Raw genomic sequence first — 6,372 nt, forward strand, 5'->3', positions numbered from 1 at the left:
AGTGGGTTAAGAACCCAACTAGTATCCATGAAGGTGTGAGTTTGATTCCTGGCCTTGCTAGGGTGGGTTAAGAATCTGGCATTGCCATGAGCTGTGGTATAGTTCACAGATACAAGCTCAGACTCCTGAGTTGCTGTGGCTGTGGTAGGCTCGCAACTGCAGCTCCAATTCAACCCTTAGCCTGGGAATTTCCATATGCCACAGGTGTGACCCTAAAAAGCAAAAGAAAAAAAAATAAAAAGAAAAACACAAAGTGCCCTGCCAGGAGTTGGCTGAGATGCTCTAAAAATTAAATTTTCAATGGACTTAAGGAGCACAGAAAAGAAAACATAGCATTTGTTTTCTGGTAGCATCTTGCAATTATTTATTCATTCCTTCTACACATATTATCCAGAATAGCTTTAATTATTATCACTTTTTAATCCTTGTTCACTTCTCTCTTAACTAGAGCAATCTGGTATCCTCTCAGTATATTTAGGGGATAACTTTAAGTGATGCTATTGAAATGTGTATGTATATTCAGAGTGGTGAAAAATCATTCTACCAGTTGTTTAGTCAGGTGTTTCACAACCTCACCTTAGCGTGAGTGAGCATTAATCCAGAAAGAGCTGGGACCCTGAAAATTAGGTTAAGGGTATCTGGAGGAATATGAGGATTCAAAATGCAAATATTTCTGAAACACCCAGTACTTCAGCAGAAAATCCCATCTCTTACCCAAAGAAACATTTTTCTAGTAGTGAACCCAATTCCTTCATTGCCAACAGAACTACCATATTTGTCTTAATGGTGATGTGCCTGGCTAAAAAGCTACATTTCTCCATTTTCTTTGTAGCTAAGTGTGATCATGCTACTAACTCTGAGTAGCAATGGAAGTAGAAGTTGCTGAGAGAGAATAATGGGAAAGTTCTTCAAGGGGAGAACAAACAGGTGGGGAAATCCCGCTAGGCTCTCTTAGCCATCCTAGAACCATCTGAGAATCCTCTTGAGGGTGGAAGCTGCTCTCTCCAGGGCAGTAGAGAGAAGACTGACATGGCTCTTTGGTAATGATGGAGCTGCCATACTAGCCCTAGACCACCAAACCTGGGCATCTTTTTTACACAAGGGAAAAATGAACTATCTTGTTCAAGGCATCTTTTCTTTTTTCATTGAGAGGAGGGTTCATTTATGTGCAGCTGAACCTGATCCTAATTGAAACATTTTAGGATGTTTGGAAGATGTAACATTAGAAAATCATTTTTGTGAAATGAGCCACAGTACCAGAAAAAAGTCATGTGAGTATCTCAGTATGTGTAAATAATCATTTAATGGACTATAATACCCATAGATGAATTTAAAATATTTTTAAATTGGAGCTAGAAATGATTTCAACTTTAACTTTGCAAGAAGTATGTTCCAGAAACTAACAGATGTCATACTTAATGGTAAAATGGTAGATGTGTACCTTTAAGTTAAGAAAATTAAAGAATGCTCATCACTTAAATTGAGCAGTATAATGGCAGTTCTAGCCAATGTGTGAAAAGAAAAAACTGTAAGATATCAGGGGTTGAGGCAGAAGCAGAAATGCCATTTGGAGATGTGATTGTCTATTTAGAAAAACCAAAATAAATGACAGGTGAATATTTAAACTACAGGCTATAAGGCAAGATGTTTCACATAGTTCTGAAAGCTGGCAGCTTGGCTGTAAGCACAAACTGTTCTCTATAACATCTCCATCCTCAGATCCCAGGCCCTGCTGAGGGAAACATCCTGATCTGCCCTCACAATGTTAAGGCAGTTTTGCACTAAATTGACCAAAAGCTTCAACAAAGCTTAGCTGTATATACAAATCAGATTGATTCAGCCCCACCCTGTCTCCCTGGCTGAGTTGACATTAGGAAATAGGTACCATTTAGGGGAAGTAAATCTATACTCACAAGGTTACCTCAGGAATAAATAGGGACTTACATAATAATAAAAGCGTTATTTTACTTGAAAGACAGTCCTAAACATACATGCACTTAAGAAAATGTCAAAATCATACTTAATGGTAAAATGGTAGATGTACACCTACCATTTACCCACTTAATGGTAAAAAGGTAGAGGCATACCTACCAGCAAAAACAGAGCTGACAGGCAAATTATACTCTACCATTTTAGTTGAACACTTGAACATTTGTTTCTAAGTAACATGACTAAATAATGCCATCAACAAACTAGACCTGGTAGACATGTCTAGGACATCCAATAGCTGAATACACATTCTTTCCAATTGCACATGAAGCACTCACCAATACAGTCTCAGCGATTAATCTTAAGATTTTTAAAGTAACAAATCATACAAAATGTCTTCAGATTATAATGCAGTTTAATAAGATACCAGTCAAAGAAGAACAGGAAAATCTCCAAAAACCTGGAAATGAAGCAAGATAATTTTCAAATAATTCATGAGCATGAGCAATTTCAAGAAAAATAGGAAAAATGTTTTTGAACTATTACTATCTACAACATATACAAATTAAAATACAACATACCAAAATTCTTGAGATGCAGAAAAAGCAGAACTTAGAGGGAAATTTATGGCACTAAATGTCATATTAGAAAAGGATAAAGTTCTGCTATAAATCAAAAATCCTAGAAAAAGAAGCATAAAATAACCCCATGTAAATGGCAATGAAATAATAAGGATAAGATAAGAAGTCAATGAAATAAAAGAGCAGTGGAAAGAAACACAAAGAAAGCAACACAAAGCACACATTTAACAACTTCAATGTAATGTAATGGACTAAATTCTTGAAAGACAAAAATTCTTGAAAGACAAACTACCAGTAGTTCCCATCATGGCTCAGTGGAAAAAAATCTGAGTAGTATCCATGAGGACGAAGGTTTGATTCCTGGCCTCATTCATTGGTTAAGGATCTGGTGTTTCCATGAGCTCTGGTTTAGGTTACAGATGCAGCTCGTATCCTGAATTTCTGTGGCTGTGGTGTAGGCTGTTGCTACAGCTCTGAGGATTGGACCCATAACCTGGGAACTTCCATATGCTGCAGGCACAGCCCTAAAAAAGAAAAAAAAAAGCAAACTACCAAAACTTAAGAAGAAATGAATAACCTCTATATTGCTACATTTATTAAAGAAGTCAAATTCATAGTTATCTCCCAACAAAGAAAAATCCATGCTCAGATCATTTCACTGGTGAATTCTATCAAATATTTAAGAAAGAAATAATACCAGTTCTATACAAACTCTTCTAGAAAATACTTGGTAACTCATTTTATGAAGTCAAGATTATACTGATTTTTTTTAAAGATACTACAAATTTTTAAAAATACAGATATTCCTCATGAATATAGATATAAAAAATCCTCAATAAAATGCTAGTTAATTTAATCCAGCAATATTTAAAAGGGTAATACATGAAGTCAAATTGGAGTTTATCTTGGGAACACAAAGCTGAGACTGATTAAGTACTTAAAATCCAACCAAATTCATACCTAACCAAAAAAAGTAAAAATCATGATCACATCAGTTGGTGTAGTAAAAAAGCACTTGTTCAAAGTCCATAGCATTCATGATTCAAAAAAAAAAAAAAACCTCAGCAAACTAGGAATAGGAATTAGCTTCCATAGACTAATAAAGCACATCTGATAAATGTCTACAGTTAACATCATGGTGAAAGACTGAATAGCTTCCCCTAAGATTGAGAACAATTTAATGATATCCACTCTCACCACTGTTTCAACATTGTTCTGAAAGTCTTAGCTGACTACGTGAGGCAAGAAAAAGGTATTTAAAGTATGCAGATTGGGAAGGAAGCATGACAACTTTATTCAGAGACAGTATGATAGTCTTCAGTGAAACACCTTTTAAAGCTATTTTTTAAGCCACCATAATGAAATTAGTTTAGCAAGATAGCAGAATATAAAATCAGTTGTATTTTTACATACTTGCAATGTACAATTAGAAACGAGGGATGAAATGCACTATTTACAATAGCACCAAAAATTTAAAAAAAACAACCACATGGAATTGTTAAATGTAAATTGAGTGAAATATATACAGAGAACAACAAGAAGAAGGTAATAATGACCTAAATAACAGGAGGATGTACCATGCTAACTGGAAGATTCAGTATTGTTACAGTGTCAGTGTTCTCCACATGAGTTTATAAATTTAATCCCATGCCAATCCAGTAGCCCAGAAGGTTTTCTATAGAAATTGACAAGCTAATTCTGAAATTCATGTGGAATTTCAAAGAAAGTAGAATATCACAATAATGACATAGAAAAAAACAAAGTTGCAAGACATACTATTTGGGTTCCAGGCCTGTCATTAAGCTACAGTAGCTATGACAGTTTGGTATCAGGAAAGGACAGATCTAGATTCGTGAGACAGAATAGAGTCCTGAGTAAAACTATATACTGCATCATTTGATTTTTGTCAGAATTACAAAAACAAGTCATTGGAAAGATGATAGTCCTTTTTTTAAAATGGTGCAGAGAGAGTTCCTGTCATGGCTCAGTGGTAAACAAATCTGACTAGGAACCATGAGGTTGCAGGTTCCATCTCTGGCCTCACACAGTGGGTTAAGGATCTGGTGTTGCTGTGAGCTATGTGTAGGTCAAAGATGTGGCTCAGATCCCACATTGCTGTGGTTCTGGCATAGGCTGGCAGCTACAGCTCCCATTAGACCCCTAGTCTGGGAACCTCCATATGCCGTGGGTGCAGCCCTAGAAAAGACAAAAAAAAAATGGTGTGGAGGATTTCCCATTGTGGTGCAATTGAAATGAATCTGACTAGCATCCCTGAGGATGCGGGGTTGATCCCTGGCCTCACTCAGTGTGTTAAAAGATTTGATGTTGTCATGAACTGTGGTATAGGTTGCAGACGGGCTTAGATACTGCATTGCTGTGGCTGTGGCGAAGGCCAGAGGCTACAGCTCCGATTCGCCCCTAGCCTGGGAACTTCCATATACTGCAGGCACAGCCCTAAAAAGCAAAATAAATAAACAAACAAATAAATAAATAAATAAGGAGTTCCCATCATTGCTCAGTGGAAACAAATCTGACTAGCATACATGAGGACTCAGGTTTGATCCCTGGCCTTGCCCAGTGGGTTAAGAATCTGGCATCACTGTGAATTGTGGTGTAGGTTGTAGACATAGCTTGAATCTGGCGTTGCTATGGCTGTGGTGAAGGCCAGAGGCTACAGCTTCGATTTACCCCTAGCCTGGGAATCCCCTCAGCCTGAAAAAGACAAAAATTAATTAGATATATAAATAAATAAAAAGGTGCTGATTCACTTGCACATCTGTATGAAAAAATACATGTGTATCTTGATGTATACTTACCTGATATACAAAAATTAATTTTCTGAAGAATATACTGGAGGTTGAGCTTCATCCACCTAAAGGTTTGGTGTGAGCATTTAATATATGTAATTTCATAGCTAAGATTAAAATGAGGGTTGATCAAAGATGGAAGAATACTATATATTTTCTGGTAAATAAGTAGGAATGTAAGCAAGCATGGGAAGAGATTGAGGGGTGGAGAAAGTAAAGTATTGCCATTGAAATTAGGTGGAAATCAAAGACCACTTCAACTGATAGGCTGATAGTAAAAGGTGGAGAGAAGTGGGATTCAGGGCATTATAAATAAAAGGAATAATTAGAACAAAAATATAAAGCCTAAATTACAAGACAAATCACTTGAAGGAAGAAAGAACCATGCAGAACAAAAAAGTGAATATAAACATAAATGGTTTGCACTGAAAATAATGGGTAGGAGGAAATGATGAAATAAAATTGTCACTGGGCAACCTCTATAGTAAGGATTGTTTCAGGGCAGAATTACAAATAGATGCTAAAACTTGTAAGCAAAATGTTGTGAGGAACAAGTATTGGTCTCACGGCATCTTCCAGATACTTTTCAATTACAGAAAGAGTGATAAATTTCAGAAGATAGGAAATATTTTTACATAAATGTTTGTAAAATACAATGTCAAAGAGTGAGGAGAAAATGTAAATTTTTAAATTAACATATTAAGAAAAAGGTTGAAAACCAATTACATAGCCCTCTATTTCAAGAAGGCAGAATAAATAAAACCCAGAGAAAGGAGAAGGAAGGCAATAATGAAATAAATAGCAATTAAATAGCAAATGTACAAGGGAGAAAATAGCACTGAAAGTACTGGTCCTTTTATTAGTGAAATACACTACTGATTAAGAAAAAAGCAAGAAAGTAGAAAAAAATACTTTGCTAGTATCCAGAATGAAAATGGGGCATGACAAGTAAAGTCAATGAATAAATTAATATAAAAGTTAAACAAAAGTAAAAGAATGTTATATAATAGAAAAATACATGCGACAGTTTAGGTCAGGCGGACAAATATCTTAAA

The sequence above is a fragment of the Phacochoerus africanus genome, chromosome 15 (genome assembly GCF_016906955.1).
Source record: "Phacochoerus africanus isolate WHEZ1 chromosome 15, ROS_Pafr_v1, whole genome shotgun sequence".
Classification (NCBI taxonomy): Eukaryota; Metazoa; Chordata; class Mammalia; order Artiodactyla; family Suidae; genus Phacochoerus; species Phacochoerus africanus.